Below are 22,233 nucleotides of genomic sequence, written 5' to 3'. Positions count from 1 at the left end.
GAAATTTGGTCATTAGTTCTAACAGTGGTTAGATAGCAATGTCTTTTGAGACAACTCCTAGTTTTAATCACCCATTTACAGGTGTTTATGTATTCTCCTAGGAAGTTATAAATAATCAAGCAATATTAAAAAGAAATGGAGAAAATGAAGAGGCAGGCGATTCTTAAAACAGAGGTAAATGGGATGTCCTCCACACTCTTGCCTTCCATCAAGGGAGTCATTAGCAGCCTTTCCATTGGGAACTCCAGAAAGGATTCATGAGTAAAAAACAAAACAAATAATCAAAAAACGAACACACTGAAGCTAGATATATAAATAGGCAATATAGGTAACTATACCTATACTTATACCATAGCAGGGTAACTATAAACATTAGAGATAGAACATTCTTCTTGAAAAGAAACTGAGTCAGGTCAGAAAAGAAATCAATATTACTCTACGAGTCTAGACCTTTAATGAAAGTTCTCCTTTTTCGTCACCATTTTATTTGTCTTGTTTAGTAAATCCTCAGATAATTACCTTCTTACAATCTCTTTAATAACTCCTTTCTACTATACTCAATTTGTGCCTAGTAAACTTAAGAAGAGGGGCTTCCCTGGTGGCTCAGACCATAAAGAATCTGCTTGCAAAGCAGGAGACATGGGTTTGATCCCTGGGTTGGGAAGACCCCCTGGAGAAGGGAATGGCAACCCACTCCAGTATTCTTGCCTGGAGAATTCCATGGACAGAGGAGCCTGGCAGGCTATAGTCCATGGTGTTGCAAAGAGTTGGACATGACTGAGCAACTAATATTTCACTACTTTACTTCAACCTTAAGAGGATGGGTGTTTGCTATGATCAGTGCATTCTGTTGGCAAAACTCTGTTAGCCTTTGCCCTGTTTCATGTTTTACTCCAAGGTCGAGCTTGCCTGTTACTCCAGGGTGCCTGTCACCCTCTTCCAACAATACAAGAGAAGACTCTACACATGGACATCACCAGATGGTCAATGCTGAAATCAGACTGATTACATTCTTTGCAGCTGAAGTTGGAGAAGCTTTATATAGTTAGGAAAAGTAAGACAGGGAGCTGACTGTGGCTCAGATCATGAACTCATTATTGCAAAATTCAGACTTAAATCAAAGAAAGTATGGAAAACCACTAGACCATTGAGGTATGACCTAAATCAAATCCCTTACAATTATACAGTGGAAGTGACAAATAGATTCAAGGGATTAGATCTGATAGACAGAGTGCCTGAAGAACTATGGATGAAGGTTCCTAACATTGTACAGGAGGCAGTGATCAAAACCATCCCCAAGAAAAATAAATGAATAAAAGTGAAACGGTTGCCTGAGGAGGTCTTACAAATAGCTGAGAAAAGAACAGAAGCGAAAGACAAAGGAGAAAAGGAAAGATATACCCATCTGAATGAAAAGTTCCAAAGAAGAGCAAGGAGATATAAGAAAGCTTTCCAAGGTGAACAATGCAGATAGAGGAAAATAATAGAGTGGGAAAGACTAGAGATCTCTTGAAGAAAATTAGAGATACCAAGTGGACATTTCATGGAGAGATGGGCACTGTAAAGGACAGAAATGATATGGACCTAACACAAGCAGAAGATATTAAGACAAGGTGTCAAGAATACACAGAAGAACTATACAAAAAAGATCTTCATGACCCAGATAACAATGATGGTGTGATCACTCACCTAGAGCCAGACATCCTGGAGTGTGAAGTCAAGTGGGCCTTAAGAAACATCACTCCAAATAAAGCTAATAGAGGTGATGGAATTCCAGCTGAGCTATTTCAAATCCTAAAAGATGATGCTGTTAAAGTGCTGCACTCAATATGCCAGCAAATTTGGGAAACTCAGCAGTGGCCACAGGACTGGAAAAGGTCAGTTTTCATTCCAACCCAAAAGAAGGGCAATGGCAAAGAATGTTCAAACTACTGCACAATTGCATTCATTTCACATGCTGGCAAGGTCATGCTCAAAATTCTCCAAGCTAGGCTTCAACAGTACGTGAACCAAGAACTTCCAGACGCATAAGCTGGATTTAGAAAAAAGGCAGAGGAACCAGAGATCAAATTGCCAACATCCATTGGATCATCGAAAAAGCAAGGGAATTCCAGAAAAGCATCTACTTCTGCTTTACTGACTATGCTAAAGCCTTTGACTGTGTGGATCACAACAAACTGTGGAAAATTTTTCAAGAGATGGGAATACCAGACCACCTTACCTGCCTTCTGAGAAACCTGTATGCAGGTCAAGAAGTAATAGCTAGAACCAGACATGGAACAATGGACTGGTTCCAAATCAGGAAAGGAGTATGTCAAGGCTGTATATTGTCACCCTGCTTATTTAACTTACACGCAGAGTACATCACTGGACATGCTGGGCTATATGAAGCACAACTGGAATCAAGATTGCTGGGAGAAATATCAATAACCTCAGATATGCAGGTGACACCACCCTGATGGCAGAAAAGGAAGAGGAACTAAAGAGACTCTTGATGAAGGTGAAAGAGGAGAGTAAAAAAGCTGAATTAAAATTCAACATTCAAAAACTGAAGATCATGGCATCTGGTACCATCACTTCATGACATATAGAAGGGGAAACATCGGAAACAGCGAAAGACTTTATTTTCTTGGGCTGCAAAATCACTGTGGATGGTGACTGTGGCCATGAAATTAAAAGACACTTTGCTCCTTGGAAGAACAGCTATCAAAAATCTAGACAGCATATTAAAAAGCATAGACATAACTTTTCTGGCAAAGATCCATGTAGTTAAAGCTATGGTTTTACCAGTAGTCATGTTTTTCCAGGATGTGAGAGTTAGACCATAAAGAAGCCTGAACACCGAAGAACTGATGCTTTTGAACTGTGGTGTTGGAGAACACTCCTGAGGCTCGCTTGGACTGCTAGATCAAACCAGTCAATTGTAAACAAAATCAACCCTGAATATTCACTGGAGGGACTGATGCTGAAACTGAAGCTCCAATATTTTTGCCACCTGAGGTGAAGGGCCAACTCACTTGAAATGACCCTGATGCTGGGAAAGATAGGAGGCTGGAGGAAAAGTGGATGACAGAGGATGAGATGGTTGGATGGCATCACCAACTCAAGGGACATGGGTTTGAGTAAGCTCTGGGAGATGATGAAGGACAGGGAATTGTGGCGTGCTGCAGTTCATGGGGTTGCAAAGAGTTGGACACAACTGATCAACTGAATAACGACAACAACCTTAAGAAATCTCTCTTTCTTTCTTAGATTAATTCGTATGTTACCAAAATAAAATTAGTTTTGGCTAATAAATGCAATGTGACCTACATAAGAGAAAATGTAAAGTTGGGAGCCAGTGTGAACACCTCCAAATCCCTTGCAAGTTTCTTGAAGTCCTCTTCATCCTTCTCACACAAGCCTCCCTCTGCCCCCTCACCTTGTGCTAGTTAAATGTTCTTCTCAAACATGAAAAGAAAGGTACTTTAAAAATTGTTTCTTAATCACAGAGTTAATTTTCTTAGTGCCCAGAATCTACAATTTCATCTTGAATGTATAGCATTTCAGTTACACTGAGGTTTAACTGTTAAGCATCTATAGGTATGCTTAATCATAGAATCTGACCATTTCTACAGAAAGATGCTTTCCGAATACTAAATATTTGAATTAATAACGAAATCTGGGACACATTAATTTTATATATTATATAAAATAAACTGGATTAATTTTTTTTTTAGATTTATTTATGGGCTGTGGTGATCTTTGTTGCTGCACGTGGGCTTTCTCTAGTTGCGGCAAGTGCGGGCTCCTCTTCATTGCGATACCTGAGCTGCTCAGTGTGGTGGCTTCTCTTGTTGTAGAGCACAGGCTCTAGGCACACAGGCTTCAGTAGTGGCGGCTTGGGGGCTCTAGAGAGCTGGCCTAGTAGTAGTCGTGGCACACAGGCTTAGTTGCTCTGCAGCATGTGGGGTCTTCCTAGGCCAGAAACCCAACTCATATCCCTTGCATTGAAAGGCAGATTCTTAACCACTGGACCACCAGGGAGCCAAACTGGGTTAATTTTTTAAGGAGAAAAAAAATTTTCATACTGACTGCATAAAATTTAGAAACATTTGAGGAACATGGAATATTCTGAACAAAATAACAAAGATCAAAAAGAAATTGAAAAATAAAAAGCAAATTGTTGCAGAATGTCAACTCCTCTAAATTAATCTATAAGTTTAGAGCTAAACTAATGAAAATAAGTTTAGCTCCAGTATCCTGGTGGTTGTTGCTTTTAAAACATGAAATTTATTGAGGTAAATTAAATGACTTTTGCATATTTTAAATAACATCCTCATAACCTATAAGATGGTCTTTATTATTTAAAATGGGTCTATCTGATCATGTAAAATTTCAATTTTGCTTGAATAGGTGATTGTTCAATCAAAATACCATCAGTATGCTTTTAGATTCTAGAGTGTTCAAATGTAGTTGGAAATATGTTCATAAGCATTAATTACAAAACATTTTTGGGGAAAATAAAATTCTATCAAACTTCAATAGGAGCAAAACTAGCATCAGTGAAATAACTGCAATTAAACTAAAAAGAAATGAATTACTTTTAGAGACACAAAATGCCGGGAGCCGGCATATTGCATATTGAGTGCATATTGCATATTGAGTGCAGCACTTTCCACAGCATCATCTTTCAGGATCTGGAATAGCTCAACTGGAATTCTATCACTGCCGGTAGCCAGTGTGAGGAACTCCGCCCATGACAAAGGTCATGAGGAAGGAGGCTCGGCATACGCAAAGGCGGGATCGAGCCTCAGGAGTCCCCCTGGAAATTCTCAAGCATATACCCCCAAAACCAGAGTCTGCCTACTTTCTGCTTTGTGCTTTCACCTACACCTCTGACTTTACGGGGGGCTGTCCCCCACTACCTCTCTCTGAAGAAAGAGTTAGCTTACGGTTCCAGTTAATAATTCCTGGGTGTGACAGTGTTTAACCTACAAACTCCTTTGGAAATCCTCTAGCCTGCCTGAATAGGTTTTTCCGGCCACATGTGATTGTTCAGAGCCTCCCAACTGTGAGAGGCAGGAGATGTTCTAAACTGTCTAAACACAGATTCTTTTGAGTAGTTAAAAGATTGATTAGAAATTGTATTGGTGAAGGGATTTTCACTTGTTGGGCCAATGTTTGCTGCTAAGTTTTCATATCCCTTACCTGCTGTGTCCCTGGCAGTGTATTGATTAATATAATTGGTGTAAGTAGTAGCTTTAATGTTTGTAACCTGGGACCCTTGAGTTAATTCTTTTTCTTGTAATAGCCCACCACACCTTTGCTCTGTAGGAATGCAACTTTATCTAATGCTTTTGGAGGGTGGCTCCTGACCAATCACCCTTAGAGAAAAATAAGTTTTCTGAAGAAAAGGTCTTAAAATGTTAACAGGCCTCCGGGCCAGAAGATGATGCAAATCACCTAAGCTTTTGCATATGATAAGTTTGCAGGAAGAAAGCCTGGTTTGCTGCAAGACTCTACCCCTTCCCCCATTATCCTCTATGCATAACTTAAGGTATAAAAACTACTTTGGAAAATAAAGTACGGGCCTTGTTCACCGAAACTTGGTCTCCCCGTGTCATTCTTCCCTTTAACTTCCAGCTGAGTCTCCATCTGGAGCGCGGAACCCACCACGCTTACTAATTATGCCTGGGCTTCTAAGACCCACTCGAGGTGTCTAGGGTGAGGCACCTTCCACTATTTGAGAGGGCGCCTGCGGCCTACGTAAGTGGTGCAAACTTCTTGTCTTGAAGTTTTATTGGTCTCCCGCGTAAACCAAGCTACTCAGCCTCTTTTCTCCACTGAATTTTCCTACTGAGCTATCCTCATTCTATTACTCTTTATATCCTTAATTAACGTTTAATTAAGCAATTGTTTCCTGATCTTCGCCTACGCCGTCTCTCCTTCGAATACCCTGGATCAGCCGGGGCTGGTCCCCGGCAACAAAACACAGCTAGATGCCCTGTTGTGGCTGTGGATGCTCGGAGGTCGGCTGCTGGCAAAGCCGAATCAGACCTGCTTGTCCACCGGATTCCTGAGTCCTCACAGTATTACCCTTTTTCTCTGAGGACTTGATCATCCAGCAGTTCTCCTGATCCTCGCAGGCCTCTGCCCAGGACTGTATGTGAAACAATAGGGGCAAAAGGGCCACTTGGAAAAAGCTGGAATTTAAACCGTGTTTTCACCAATTTTGTCTATCATAACCTCTTCCTACTCTACCCCAGTTTTCTCTTTGAGCTTTCTCTCAGTTGACAGAGCTGCCAATCATCATTCTTGAGGTTTGTCTCACTGGAGATAGTCTGCCTTTAATAAAAGGAAGGCATTCTTTCTCACTCTTTTCCCAGGTCTTCAGCCATCTCCCTGGTTCAGCAGATGTTTTCACAGTTTGGGAAGTTATTCATGTTCTTATATTTTACTTTTCACTAATCTCTCTTGGAGAAGGCAATGGCACCCCACTCCAGTACCCTTGCCTGGAAAATCCCATGGGCGGAGGAGACTGGTGGGCTGCAGTCCATGGGGTCGCTAAGAGTCGTACACGAATGAGCGACTTCACTTTCACTTTCATGCATTGGAGAAGGAAATGGCAACCCACTCCAGTGTTCTTGCCTGGAGAATCCCAGGGATGGGGGAGCCTGGTGGGCTGCCGTCTATGGGGTCACACAGAGTCGGACACGACTGAAGCGACTTAGCAGCAGCAGAAGCAATCTCTCTTAGTGATCTATGAATCTCCCGTCAGAGTACTTCATGGCATTCACCATGGAGAAGGAAGTCGGTTCTCATTTTCCTGGGTTTTAGGGCACTTATCACTCTTTGAATTTCATGACTAAGTTAAGAGGGAGGCTTTTGGCTCTTTGGAGTTTGAGGAAATGTAATGTCTATTATATCTATTATTGTAAATTCAAATATAAATTTCATATCATGCCTTAAGTTACTTCATTAATCTAGCTTGCCTCTAAATTCTGTGTGAAGACTGGGAAGTGATATCTAACCACTTTCTTGTGTCTTGAATATGAGAACAACTCAGATAAAGCTGTTTGCAGCTTTTCCTGGAAAAACTGATTAGGCTGTCTCCTCTGAGATTGTGTTAAATCTTCACAAATGGAGTTTGCCTCTTTAATAAGAGCTCATTTCAGCTCCATGGGTGATATCTTCATGCTGCTGCTGCTGCTGCTAAGTCGCTTCAGTTGTGTCCGACTCTGTGCGACCCCACAGACAGCAGCGCATCAGGCTTCTCCGTCCCTGGGATTCTCCAGGCAAGAGCACTGGAGTGGGTTGCCATTTCCTTCTCCAGTGCAGGAAAGTGAAAAGTGAAAGTGAAGTTGCTCAGTCATGTCCGACTCCCAGCAACCCCGTGGACTGCAGCCCACCAGGCTCCTCCATCCATGGGACTTCCCAGGCAAGAGCACTGGAGTGGGGTGCCATTGCCTTCTCTGATATCTTCATGAGAGATTGTTAAACTCAATCTGGAGTTCTGGGAGCCTGTGTTCTACAAGAAAATCAGCCCAGGTTTTTCCTTTCCTCCATCTCACCTGGTAGTTTTAACCCCTCCTCCACCCTTTCCTAATCACAAGAAAGTAACAATATTAAGTCTACTTCTCTCCATCATTAGAAGGTATAAGCAGAAGTTTCAGGACTTTTCTGACTCAACAGTGAGGCTTGCGGGAGGGGAGGGTGGGTAGAAGAGCTCTTCTTCACCATCCTCCATTTCTTCTCCTGATTGTCATCTTCTAAATATATGACATGAGGTCATGACTCTTCTCTTGTCTGTTTCTTGTCGTTGAACATTGTGACTGCTTTCATCTTTTTTTTTTTTCCTTTTGGTTCATTTTACTAATTTGTAATGTGGTGAGATTCTGTCATCATTTTATTATCTCCCATCTTTACCAAGAAGCATTAATAGCAATTTGATTGTAAAGCAATTGTGCATACAGTTTGAAATGATTTAAAGAGATATATAGTATTTTAATATCATAATAACTCGTAGGAAACAATTTATCCATTAGTTTCCTATGACATTGCGTGATTTTCAATTTGAGTCATCTCCTCAGCTACACGACATGAACTAAGACCACTTGGTATCCTCTTCTTAATTCACGCTGCTGCAGAGAGTTCCATTTAAGCTGATATTGTAATCTCTTCAGACTTTATGTTACGATTTTAAAGGGAGAATCCAGGTCAAAGAGGAAGAAGTGGCAACCTGTGACTTAACCCCTTTGTTCGCTGCTCTGTTTGACTGCACCTTGCAACCAGGTCCCCATCAGGAGCTTGGTTATTTATTTGCTAAAACTTGTTGAACTCTCTCACAGTCATGTCTTGGAACAAACAAGATAACAGTGGAAAATAAAATATCTATGAGAACCAAAAGGACTCATTTCAGTTTTAGGAACAAGAAATACGACAGAAACCTAAGTTACAGAGGGCTCACAGATTCAGCTGAAGGGTTAAACACCTCTAAACTGCTGGGCCGAAGGCACCAACCTCTTCATCTGAATCTTTAGGCCAAAACACACAAAACGAGCTCCCAACAAGGAAGCTTTTTCCATTATCACTGTTGGGGAATACTGGAAAATAATATTGCCCGACTCCCCCAAAAAAGAATGGGAAAATAAGCACATGGGAAACAAAAGGAGGTAACTTCCACTTGGATCCTTTTGCTTACTGAAGAAATCACAGAACATCATGGAAAACCAGCTGCCAGGGTTAGCAAGTTGTATTAAAATGAATACTGGTGAGATAGCTGTAGGGTCAGGCCATTCAAGATGGCTGTTCTCTTGCTCTCTTTGCATCCCCTGAAGCAGATTGCATCTGCTTCACTCACACTGTAACCAAGCAGGACCCCACGGGGCCTTGAGCGGGCGGGAAGGGCAGGCCTTCCCCCATATCCTCTGCTTTGGTTCCTCTCTGAAGTACCTGCTGCTTCTGCTGCTAAGTCGATTCAGTCGTGTCCGACTCTGTGTGACCTCATAGACGGCAGCCCATCAGGCTCTCCGTCCCTGGGATTCTCCAGTCAAGAACACTGGAGTGGGTTGCCATTTCCTTCTCCAATGCGTGAAAGTGAAAAGTGAAAGTGAAGTGGCTCATTTGTGCCTGACTCTTAGCGACCCCATGGACTTCAGCCTACCAGGCTCCTCCATCCACGGGATTTTCCAGGCAACAGTACTGGAGAGGGTTGCCATTACCTTCTCCCCTGAAGTACCTAGATAATAGTATTTGATGCACATTTCCTGGTTGTTTTTGTAACAACTCCCCCTCTCCAACAAATAGAAGACAGTTAGCTACTTGATGACCATGAGCACATAGCCCCAGGCCTCCTGCAGCCTAAGGACTGATACTGTTAACCCCTGTGACACCACTCTGCTACCTCACCATCAGCCAGAGAGTTGTGCAGAAGCTGACAATAGACCCAGAAACCCTCCCCCTTCTTCACCTGGCCTTTAAAAGTGTTATGCCAAAACCCTTCGGGGAGCTCAGGGCTTATCAGGGCACGAGCCCCCCGTCTCTTCACAGGGCCCGGCAGTAAAATTTGTTTGCTCCAAACTCTGAAGTTTCCGTTTGTTTGGGCTCACTGTGCGTTGAGCATGTGAACTAGCATTAATAACATGAGTATCCAGTTCTCTTAATTACAGGGCATCATCAGTGACTGCCTACCGTGCTTGCCCCCCTCCCCCCAGCTGCAGGTTTCCCTGGTAACTGATGAGCTACGCTGACGTCATTGGCCCCGTAAGTGGTGCATCCTCCTCTGCTCCGGGTTGTGAAGGTTCCTGCCGTCGTTAGTCCGCCACCGCCAGCCACGGTGGGGTGTAGTTCCATGACCTTTCGCTTCAGACAGGTAAGATTCCCTTCCCAGTAAACAGTTGATGTTTTTGTTGCTATTTCCGGGTTCTTTCTTTGGTCTTGAGGCTGGCAACTACAAGGCTTACGGTTCTGTGGGGTGCAGCCCAACAATTGATGAGTGAACCAGGAGGCTGAAGAGACTCCTGTGAGAGCCAAGATGTCGGGAAATAAGAACGGGGAACTGAAAGGTGCTGGGGGGACCCTGGCATGGCTGTGCACTAAGGAATGGGTGCCCACAAGAGAGTCCAGATGGTCAGGGCCTGTCTGAATTGGGACCCCAAGGTGTACAACCCTACTGAGGGCGCTGAAGAAGAGGAAGAAGGCTGGGAGGAGGCCACAGAGGCCCCGTTTCGTGGGATAGAGGTGAAGAGCAGCTCCCTTCTTCAGAGCAGAGGCAGCTGACTACTATGAGAGATGCTTATCGTGATACTGATGATATCCTGTTAACCTCAGAGTCTCGTTTCTACTTTGAAAAGTAGCAGCCCTGCATTTGCGCTCATCTGACTGCACAGGGGTGGCCGCTGAATACAGACAAAATGCAGGAACCTGGATTATCTAGCAAATACTTATTGTTACGTGGTTGGGTAAGATAAACATTTACACTACAGAATTACGGCCACAGGTTTTAGGGATATCAACCCAGGGACAGGCTTGTGAATTCGATGTGGCCAGGTTAACTGGAAGAGTTTGGTTGGGGCCTGTGGCAATGACAAAATGAGTACCTTTGGTCTTCTGGTCCCAGCTATAGAAAGGGGCAGAGTAATGACATTGTGTGTTGGAGCTAACCGCTACATGCGGGCTAGTGTGTGACAACAGGTGCAAGGCATTACGAAAGGCCTACCTGAGTCCTTGAACAACACAATAAAACCACTCTTTGGGAGCCCGTAACAGCTGTGCGTGATGCATGGAACTCTCCTGGACTTGAATAGAAACCAAGGGGCCTGCTTTACCAGCCATGAACTTCAGGTTTGGGCCAGCAGAAATGACACACACTGGCCTTTCCACCTGCCCTACAATCCCCCTGCTGCCGGGCTCATGGGAAGTGTAGGTAGACTACTCAAATGACAGTTAGGACGTAAACTTGCTCAGGACCAGGCGGCTAACCAAGCCCTGTGGACTATAACTGAATGTCCAGCGTTTGCACCATGAACCCAGAGGCAACTAGGTCCTTCACTCAGGACAGTAACTCACTTTCACCTTTGACAAAGGATCTAACCCCTCCACCTCCACCCTGCCAGGGGAACAAACCATAAAATGGGCCTGAGACTGGCAGGTAAATCCCTGGTAGTTTGGGTTTTCTGCCTTTTGGGGAATAGGATCAAAAAGGGACTTAGATTTCACCTGTCTTCTACCTGGTCACACCTAAAACTACTAAAGTAATCTGGGCCCTTATGGGAGAGGTACCAGTACATTAACCTTGGCGTCTGTTGATGTGTGTGGTCTCCAGTCCTCGGCTCCAACTGTGGCAGCTGAGGCTGGACAGGTAGTGTGGCACTGCCAGCCAGGACAAAACCCCAGGCAGGGGTGGTATTGTCTCAGAATGCTGTGACTGCCTGGACTTTGCTTAATAGTCATGTCTCCCCTGATTGTGCCTGTCAAACATCTCACGTTTCATGCCTAGTCTGAGCAGAGGAAATCTGTTGAGGACTGGGTGACAAGGGTGGTCTCACTATGAAGTGAGTCTGATTGCTGGGTCAGCAGTGAGACGCCATGGAAAGTTGACCAGGCTAATGCCACTACGTGGGGACAATTGAAAATGCCTACCTCCTTCCTGTCCTGCATGCCAGGAGTCTGGCTCCAGAATTTGCCCACCTCTTGGTGAATCACTGTTTTGAGCATACTAAGTATCTTAACTCTTGATACCCTTTAGCTGCTGTTGTTTGTATTGCATTTGTGGTATTTGGTGTCAGCACACTTCTATATAGCTGACCCCAGGGATATCATGGAAGAGGGGCATACCAAGATTGTAAGGGTTGTACAGTGTATGTAGGGGTGGAGTGAGTAGTCAGGCCACTTAAGATGACTGTTCTCTTGCTCTCTCTCTATATTCCTTCAATCCTCTTAATTATAGGGCTTAATCAGTAGCTAGACCACAGAGTGAAAGTTGTGCAAGGATACTGGAGTGGGTTTCCATTCCCTTCTCCAGGGGATCTTCCCAACCCAGGGATCAAACCTGGGTCTCCTGCATTATAGGCAGATTTGTTTACCATTTGAGCCATCAGGGAAGCCCTCGTGCTTGCCTCCGCCCCAGTCGCTGGTTTCCCTGGTAACTGATGAGCCCACCTGATGTCAATTTCACCTATAAATGGTAGCCTCCTTCTCCACAGGTAGTGAAGGCTGCTGTCACGTTCTGCCTGTTCTCTACCATAGGTAGTGGGTTGTCACTCCAGAACATTCTGCTTTGGACTGGTAAGATTCTCTATCCAATGAACAGTTGATTGTCTCTGTAGCTGTTTCCAGGCTTTGTTCTTTGGTCTTGAGACTGGGAAACAAGGCTTGCAGGCCTGCGGGGTGCAGCCCAGCAATACCCTATAGCTAGTTTTAGATGTGACTGAAAGACTTTATTACTGACTTTTTGGCTGTGCTGGGTTTTCACTGTTGTGCGGGCTTTTCTCTGTGAGTGGGGGCTACTTTCTAGTCGTGTTGCATGGGTTTCTCATCACGGTGGCTTCTCTCGTTGCGGAGCACAGGCTCTAGGGTATGTGGGCTTCAGTAGTTGCGGCATGTGAGCTCTAGACCACGGGGACTTAGATGCTCCTAGGCACGTGGGATCTTCATGGATCAGGGATCAAACCCACGTCTCCTGCATTGGCAGGAGGATTCTTTATCACTGAACCATGAGGGTTGGACATGGGTTGTGTTAAAAAAAAAAAAATCAAAGCCTTCCTTAGGGAAGGTTAGATATGGCTGCAAGTGCCAGCCTCCAAACCCTCTGACCAGAACTGGCTACACAAATTATGAGGCCCCTTGCATTAAAAACTAAACTTCAGGACTGAACAGACATTGAACAAAGGACAGACCCTCTGTATGTGGAGCCTTGTGCGTCTACACAGGCCACACGCTGATGAAGCTGGCCTGCCTTCCACTCCTGAATTTTTGCTCCATTGCTTTTTACCTTTTTCTAGCTTTCCTGTTTTTTGTCTTCGACGTTTAGGGTCTGTAGCTGCTTGCTCGGAGAAGGCAATGGCACCCCACTCCAGTACTCTTGCCTGGAGGATCCCATGGATGGAGGAGCCTGGTGGGTTGCAGTCCATGGGGTCACTTGGGGTTGGACATGACTGAGCGACTTCACTTTCACTTTTCACTTTAATGCATTGGAGAAGGAAACGGCAACCCACTCCAGTGTTCTTGCCTGGAGAATCCCAGGGACGGGGGAGCCTGGTGGGCTGCCGTGTATGGGGTCGCACAGAGTCGGACACGACTGAAGCGACTTAGCAGCAGCTGCTTGCTGGAAGTGCTGGAGAGGCAGAGGTGGAGGGAGATGCAGCGCCCCCTGGTGACATTCCTGAAGCATTGCATAACCTGGGAGGACTGCAGGCATCTTCTGGGTTCCCTTTTGGGCTTTGTTACAATCAGTTTTATAGGCATAGTCCAGTGTAAACAATACTTTAGGATACAAGTGAATTTAGTTATTCCAAAATTTATTCGTTTAAAGCCAAGCCTCCTCCCCCACCCTTTCTGTTGGTTAGATTTGATGGAGTCAGGGAGGGTCAGCACACAAGGCAAGGCTAAGACCACTAAGTCAGTTCATTGCAAATGAAATCCACATGGGTCATCAATCTCCCAGCCAAAGTTAAAAGTCAGCTTTGATTAAGGATTTGTTCTAGATTAAGATAAGAATTAGAAATGCCTAACCTGAAACTCTGCAATAGGCTAGAGCCCTGGATAAGCTTCTGATGAGTTTTGAATATCAGACTAAAGAACATAAAGATTATTTTGGTTAAGACATGGGGCTGCCAAAGGATTGGTACAATCATATGTACATTATAGAAAGATACTTCTAAGGCCACAATTTATGGAAAAAATTGAGGCTGGGATATTGGACAATAAAAGTCTGAACTCTTAAAGACAAGGGGTATGTAGAAGTTGAATTCTTATTCTTTTTTTCATTTTTTACTTGAAGTAGAATTGATTTATAATATTATACAACTGTGACTCAAATTCTTATGTTATACTCCATTGAAAGTTATTATAAAGTATTGGCTATATTCCCTGTGCTATATGGTATATCCTTGTAGCTTATTTTACACGTAGTAGTTTGTACTTCTTAATCCCCTACCCCTATCTTGCCTCTCCCCGCTTCCCTCTCCCTACTGGCAACCACTAGTTTGTTTGTTTGTTCGCTAGATCTGTGAGTCTGTTTCATGATATACATTCATTTTGAGTTCACACGCTAGTGATAACATGGAATATTTGTCTTTCTCCGACTTGTTAAGCGTAACAACCTCCAGGTCTAGCCATGTTGCGAAAGGCAAAACGTCTTTCTTTTTTATGGCTGAGTAATACTCTGTTGTGTATATATACCACATCTTTATTCATCTGTTGATGAACACGGGGGTTGCTTCCATGTCTTGACTATAGTAAATCTGCTATGAACATTGGGGTGTATGTATCTTTTTGAATTCGTGTTTTCATTTTCTTCAGATATGGAGTGGGTGGAATTGCTGGATCATCTGGTATTTCCATTTTGACTTTTTGAGGAAACTTCATACTGTTTTCTATAGTGGCTATACCAATTTACATTTTCAACAACAGTGTAGGAGTGTCCCCTTTTGTAGAAATTGAATTTTGATGATGGAATTTGATGGAATGGGTATCTGGGAGTCAGAGTGGACATTTGGGGCTTAGATATTTTGTAACTTAGATTAACATAAGTACTGATGCCATTATTTGATATAGGGAGCACCAGCAAATTGCCATTAAAATTCCTACCAGGGGTGAATTTTGCGGGGCCTCTACTCTACATAGTAAGATAGTAATAAGATACTTACCTTTAGATTTCCATTTTCAGTCACATCTTTAGAGATCTAGTCCATTATGACTTTTGAAATTATCAAGCAAGATTTAAAGTTTATTAGAAAATAGGCTTCAGTAAAGCTAGTGAAAGTGAAAGTCTCTCAGTTGTGTCTGACTCTTTGTGACCCCATGGACTATACACTTCACGGAATTCTCCAGGGCAGAATACTGGAGTGGGTAGCCTTTCCCTTCTCCAGAGGATCTTCCCAACTCAGGGATCTAAAGTCACTATTAATAATAATAAAAAAAAAACCCTAGAATATAGCTGAGACAGATGTCTTCCAAAGAGTTTCAATAAAAAGCTGTTATAATGTAAGGTATTACACTATGGATAATACTCTTACATTCTGTACAGAACTCTGTCAGAATGACTGACTTCCTCAATTTGGGATAAAATGTTTGAATTCTGCTGTAATCACATACTCATTATGGTGGCAATGAGATTTTCTTTACAGAGGCTTTGAGGGCTCTGTAATCTCACAACTTTAGAATAGAAAGCTATGTAGTAACAGTATTTTTTCAAGTTTGAATTGAGAGGCAAGTTACCAGGATTTGATAACCTCCAGAAACAAAAAATCCTTAGTGATGGTGGAGACTTTTTTCCCCCTCTGTTCATCTTCCTGAGGGAGCTGCCTGAGCCTGTATTTCTGAATCCATACACTGAATAAATCCAACTTTGCCAATACAATTTTTAAATTGTACTAACTTTTTAAAACAAAGTTTAAAAGCTTCAAAAACTAAATCTTCTGATTAATGTGGCCTGAAAACTCAATCCTGTAATGCTCTTCTAATTTATTTTTCAAATGTCTGTAGTTATAGAAGGAATATACTTTAATTTGTAAAGAGTCTGTGAGAAATTTATTCATGCTTTTTTTTCATATGTGTAAGGGTGTTTTTTGGGTTGTCACAATGAGTGAGGCCCTTATTAGAATTACTGTCTGGAAACCAAAGGTATATCCTATAATGCAGGGGTTAGATACCTGAAATCCTGGATAACTGTAGGCTTCTTTGCCTTTAAAAATATTACCAGAATATGTGTAGCTGTATTCATATAAGCCTGTTGTATTGTTCACGTGGCATACACATGGTATCTCAATATTCAGGGTTTCTTTATATCTCTCTTCTCCACTCTCTAGATGATGCGGTTATTATTGTGGCAAAACAAACTATCCCCAAACTTAGTGATGCTCACATCAAGCCTTTTAGTATAGTTCACATAATCAGTAGATCAGGAGTTTGAACAAGGCTTGGCTGAGCAATTTGTTTGCTGCTTGTGTCATCAGTTGAAGGTATTCTGTAGTACCCAACTGGTGGATGGGCTGCTGTACGACACACAAGATAATGTCCCTGCTCTTCTGGCTTCCTGGCAGGAGTGGTTGGGAGGCTGAGCTTAGCGGGGACTATTGTCTAGAGTGCCTACACATGATGTACCAGCATGGTAGCTTCCGTGTTGTCAGAGTTAAGTGGTGGCTGGATTTTCCAAAAAAGTTGTCCCAGGAAAGCTGAGAAGAAGGTGTATCACCTTTTGTGACTTAATGTTTGAAACCACACAGTATCACTTATCACAGTGTCACCACACAATAGCACAGACTATTGGTTGAAGCAGTCACAAACTCACCAGATTCCAAGGATGAAAACATAGAAAGCTGTCTTTTAAAGGGATAAGCATGAAAAAGTTTGTGGCCATTTCATATAAACTACAGACTTCCCTGGTGGCTCCAAGGGTAAAGAATCTGCCTGTAATGCCAGAGACCTGGGTTTGATCCCTGGGTTGGGAAGATCTCCTGGAGAAGGAAATGGCAACCCACTCTTGCTTGGAGAATTCCATGAGCAGAGGAGGCTGATGGGCTACAGTCCACCAGCCCACAAAGAATCAGACACGACTGAAGGACTTACTCATTTAATATTGAGTATCTAATATGTGCTAAATACTCTGCTGGTCTTAGGGATAATGAACATAGGAAATAAAATGCATGCCCTCCTATTAGGTGGGAGAAAATCATGAAAACAGAATCAAAACAAATAACTACATAATAAAAGTAAGTGCTAGAGACTTCCCTGGAGGTCCAGTATGCAGAGGGTCTGGGTTCAATCCCTGGTCAGGGAACTAGATTTGCATGCCACAACTTAGACTTGGTGCAGCCAAATAAATAAATATTTTTTAAAAAAGTACTGTGAAGAGCTAATCTGCTCTGGAGATCAAAGGAAGAACTTCCTGTAAAAAGGGTATTTCAGGAACTGAAGAATGAGCAGAATGTAGCCAAGCTGGGGAGGGAAGGAGCAGACAATCAGGCTGAAGGAGGATGGTCTGGGAAGGTACAAAGTGTTCAAAGAACAGAGAAATACTATATGGCTGGATATTGAGAGTAAGGTGGAAGTGGCCCATATTTTGCCTACTTTTTAAAGGATTTTGTAAATTATCACAGAATAAATGACGTGTTTTTTTTTTTTTTTTATCAGGGGAGTTAGGACCTGATCAGATTAGAAGTTTTACTGTAACTTTGTTTGCTTTGAGCTCCAAGTGAAGGCAGTTGTCTCAGTCATAATCAGTTTATAGCACAGCATCCGTGATGCATGCTAGGCATCTTTCCTCTTCTTAGTCTTCTTAACCTTCATCTTCCCGCTTCCATTTCCCTTCTTCCATCAAAGGCTGCTACTCTAAAGTGATTAATGTAAATCCTTGGCAAGATATATATCATTCAAAGATATGGTGTATTTATCTATTAGGTGTGCCTTACATTTGCATAAATATTATGTGCTAGCTCTTGTTCTTTTTCCCATTCAACATTTTATCCACAAAGTTTATACTTGGGGTAGTGGTGAAAAGTATTTAACCAAAAGCACTTAAAAGCATGACCTCAAATTTTCAATTTTGGCCTCTTAAAATTAAAATTTCTCCATTTAAACCCTGGCTCTGCCACTTTTTAGCTATCTGAACTTAAGCAAATTGCGTCACCTCTCCTCTCCTTGGTGTCCACGATTAGGAATACTATAATGGAACATTGGGTTGAATAAAGGTGGTGCAGATAAACATTACTTTGTCGACAAAGGTCTGTCTAGTCAAGGCTATGGTTTTTCCAGTAGTCATGTATGGATATGAGAGTTGGACCATAAAGAAAGTTGAGCGCTGAAGAATTGATGCTTTTGAACTGTGGTGTTGGAGAAGATTGTTGAGAGTCCCTTGGACTGCAAGGAGATCAAACCAGTCCATCCTAAAGGAGATCAGTCCTGAATATTCATTGGAAGGACTGATGCTGAAGCTCTAGTACTTTGGCCACCTGATGTGAAGAACTGACTCATTAGAAAAGACCCTGATGCTGGGGAAGATTGAAGGCAGGAGGAGAAGGGGACAACAGAGGATGCGATGGTTGGATGGCATCACTGACTTGATGGACATGAGTTTGAGCAAGCTCCAGGAGTTGGTGATGGACAGGAAAACCTGGCATGATGACGTCCATGGGGTCACAAAGAGTCAGACACGACTAATCGACTAAACTGAACTGAGATAAACAAAGAGCCTGGCAAATAATAAATTAGCTAGCATTTCCCCCCCCCCCCCCCAGAAACTTAAAATTTACTCATTGAAGTAAAAGAATTGCTGAATTGATAAAATTGAATAACTTATTCCTCCAAGTTACTAGTTTGCTTAAAAATCACAAAAGAAAGGGGTGAAAAAAAAGAAGTTAGAGATTCTTAGTATTATCATTACCTGCAGTTCATTAAGGGCTTCCCAGGTGGCACTAGTGGTAAAGAATCCACCTGCCAATGCAGAAGACAGACATGGGTTCCATCTCTGGGTGGAAAAGATCCCCTGGAGGAGGGCATGGCAGCCCACCTGGGTAATCTCATGGACAGACGAACCCTGACGGCGACAATCCATAATGTCATAAAGAGTCAGACACAACTGAAGCAACTTAGCACACAGTTCATGTACTTCATTAAATATTCACTATTATCCTCAGTTCACTGTTTCTGACCACTGAATAGGACTGTCATATGCCTCCACCCCATCTGGCTTATGTAGTTCCTTAGTGACGGACAACACAGACTCTAATTCCCTGTTACACCATTTCTCCCTTATAAATCTATTTAAGAGTTACTCTGAGTAACACAAGTAATATTGACAAGTCACAGGATGTGTGCTGACCCAGATCTACTAACTGCTAAATTTCATCCTCTTTAGAATGGCTATAGTAGTTTATACTCTTAACTAATTGAGGCAGGGATATGTAGGCTTGAATGGGCTTTCCTGGTGGCTCAGTGGTAATGAACTCGCTTGTCAATGGAGCGGGTGTGGCTTGGTCCCTGGGTCAGGAGGATTCCCCTGGAGAAGGAAATGGCAACCCACTCCACTATTCTTGCCTGGGAAATCCCATGGATAGAGGAGCTTGGCGGGTTGCAGTCCATGGGTCTCAAAGTGTCTTAGTGACTAAGCAACAACAAATGTAGGCCTGCGCATCTTGGAACAGTTCAGGACTATCTTGAATATCCCAGGTCTGGCACTCTCTGGGGGTGGGATGAGAGGGATGAGAAGACTTTCTTGGCCTGCTTTTAATCCTGACTTTTTGTTCTGCCCACTCCTTTTCCTTTCTGCAACAGATGTTGGTTCCCAGGGCACTCCCTAATAGTCTGCATGCTAAACTTTGCTTCCTGGAGAACCTCAAACTGAGACTCTGTGCTATTTTTCAACTAAATTTTTTTTTTTTTTTTTTAATTTTTTTATTTGATAAATTTAATGCCTTTTATTGCCATACCTCATTTTACTGTGCTTTGCTTTAGTGAGCTTTATAGATACATGTTTTTTTTTTTTTCCTTGTTAATTTTCTGTTTAGTTGATCTATCCATAAGTGTGAGTGGGGTATTAAAGTCTCCCACTATTATTGTGTTATTGTTAATTTCTCCTTTCATACTTGTTAGGATTTGTCTTACATACTGCGGTGCTCCCATGTTGGGTGGATATATATTTATAATTATTATATCTTCTTCTTGGATTGATCCTTTGATCATTATGTAGTGACCTTCTTTGTCTCTTTTCACAGCCTTTGTTTTAAAGTCTAATTTATCTGATACGAGTATTGTGACTCCTGCTTTCTTTTGGTCCCAATTTGCATGGAAAATCTTTTTCCAGCCCTTCACTTTCAGTCTGTATGTGTCCCCTGTTTTGAGGTGGGTCTCTTGTAGACAACATATGTAGGGGTCTTGTTTTTGTATCCATTCAGCCAGTCTTTGTCTTTTGGTTGGGGCATTCAACCTACTTACGTTTTAAGGTAATTACTAATAAGTATGATCCCGTTGCCATTTACTTTATTGTTTTAGGTTCGAGTTTATACACCATTTTTGTGTTTCCTGTCTAGAGAATATCCTTTAGTATTTGTTGGAGAGCTGGTTTGGTGGTGCAGAATTCTCTCAGCTTTTGCTTGTCTGAAAAGCTTTTGATTTCTCCTTCATACTTGAATGAGATCCTTGCTGGGTACAATAATCTGGGCTGTAGGTTATTTTCTTTCATCATTTTAAGTATGTCTTGCCATTCCCTCCTGGCTTGAAGAGTTTCTATTGAAAGATCAGCTGTTATCCTTATGGGAATTCCCTTGTGTGTTATTTGTTGTTTTTCCCTTGCTGCTTTTAATATTTGTTCTTTGTGTTTGATCTTTGTTAATTTGATTAATATGTGTCTTGGGGTGTTTCTCCTTGGGTTTATCCTGTTTGGGACTCTCTGGGTTTCTTGGACTTGGGTGATTATTTCCTTCCCCATTTTAGGGAAGTTTTCAACTATTATCTCCTCAAGTATTTTCTCATGGTCTTTCTTTTTGTCTTCTTCTTCTGGAACCCCTATGATTCGAATGTTGTAGCGTTTAATATTGTCCTGGAGGTCTCTGAGATTGTCCTCATTTCTTTTAATTCGTTTTTCTTTTATCCTCTCTGATTCATTTATTTCTACCATTCTATCTTCTAATTCACTAATCCTATCTTCTGCCTCTGTTATTCTACTATTTGTTGGCTCCAGAGTGTTTTTAATTTCATTTATTGCATTATTCATTATATATTGACTCTTTTTTATTTCTTCTAGGTCCTTGTTAAACCTTTCTTGCATCTTCTCAATCCTTGTCTCCAGGCTATTTATCTGTGATTCCATTTTAATTTCAAGATTTTGGATCAATTTCACTATCATTATTTGGAATTCTTTATCAGGTAGATTCCCTATCTCTTCCTCTTTTGTTTGGTTTGGTGGGCATTTATCCTGTTCCTTTATCTGCTGGGTATTTCTCTGTCTCTTCATCTTGTTTAAATTGCTGAGTTTGGGAGTCCTTTCTGTATTCTGGCAGTTTGTGGAGTTCTCTTTACTGTGACGTTTCCTCGCTGTGTGTGGGTATGTAGAGGTGGCTTGTCAAGGTTTCCTGGTTAGGGAAGCTTGTGTCGGTGTTCTGGTGGGTGGAGCTGTATTTCTTCTCTTTGTTCAGTCGCGCTATGGGGAGGGAGGGAGGGATGCTGCTAACAAATGACACTGGCGTGCGCTCGCAGTGCCTCAGCCACACTGGGTCTGCCCCCGCTCACGGCGCGTGTAGCCTCCCTGCCCACACTGCTCAGGCTCTAGGTTGTTCCGCCGGGAACAATCCGAGGCTGGCCCTGGGTTGCATGCACCTCCCAGGTCCAAGCCGCTCAGGTTCAGGCACTCAGGTAGTCCTCAGAGGCGCAGACTCAGCTGGGGCTGCGTTTTGTGCTCTTCCCAGGTCCGTGCAGCTCAGGTGATGAGGTGTTTGGCGAGCGCCAATGCTGCGACTTATCGCCTCCCCGCCACTTGGTTATCTGGGTGTAAAACCGGCGCACCTTCTCAGGCAGATGTTGACCGTGCAGACCCCCAATAAGTTTTAGTTAGCAAAGAAGCCAGTTTTATAGATAATGTCTCTCTGGGGCTGCGATTGCCCCCTTCCGGCTCTGGCTGCCTGTCAGCGGAGGGGGAAGGTTTGCAGCCGGCTACCTCTGTTTAGTCCTTTGTTCCGTACGCGGGCTGGCGGTGTCTTAGGTTAGGGCTGGCTTTTCGCATGGTAGATATCCCACAGTCTGGTTTGCTAGCCCAAATTATTTCGCTCAGATAGCGCTCAGGGTATTCGGGCCAGATTCTTACTCTAAGCGATGCAGCCCGTGCTGCGCCTCCCTGCCCAGCCCCCGCTTGCTAATGGCGGATGCAGGCGTCTGCGCTGCTTCTCCGCTGGAGGAGTTACCGTAGGGCTCGCAATCTGCGAGTTTTAATTGTTTGTTTATTTTTTCTCCCTGTTATGTTGTCCTCTGTGCTTCCAAAGCTCGGCACGGATTCGGCAGTGAGAAGGTTTCCTGGTGTTTGGAAACTTCTCTCTTTTTAAG

The 22,233-nt window shown here is 42.9% G+C and overlaps 1 long non-coding RNA gene across 2 annotated transcripts in view; it reads left to right on the top strand.

Annotated features, from left to right (window-relative positions):
* LOC147350285 (uncharacterized) overlaps positions 1 to 22,233 on the top strand; it is a 171,460-nt gene that overhangs the window by 41,205 nt on the left and 108,022 nt on the right. Inside the window, exons 1-2 of one of the 2 annotated variants that reach the window (XR_015148700.1) lie at positions 5,680 to 5,748; positions 9,696 to 9,853. This is a non-coding gene — a long non-coding RNA (uncharacterized LOC147350285). Of the gene's footprint in view, positions 1 to 5,679; positions 5,749 to 9,695; positions 9,854 to 22,233 lie in introns of those variants that run through there. The other variant, XR_015148699.1, reaches the window with a different exon arrangement.

This window comes from Bos grunniens, chromosome 20 (genome assembly GCF_055505025.1).
Source record: "Bos grunniens cultivar Pamir isolate PY7600 chromosome 20, Bosgru_T2T1.0, whole genome shotgun sequence".
Lineage (NCBI taxonomy): Eukaryota > Metazoa > Chordata > Mammalia > Artiodactyla > Bovidae > Bos > Bos grunniens.
Note: the sequence above shows the minus strand (reverse complement) of the source record. Positions and strands in the feature narration are given on the sequence as shown.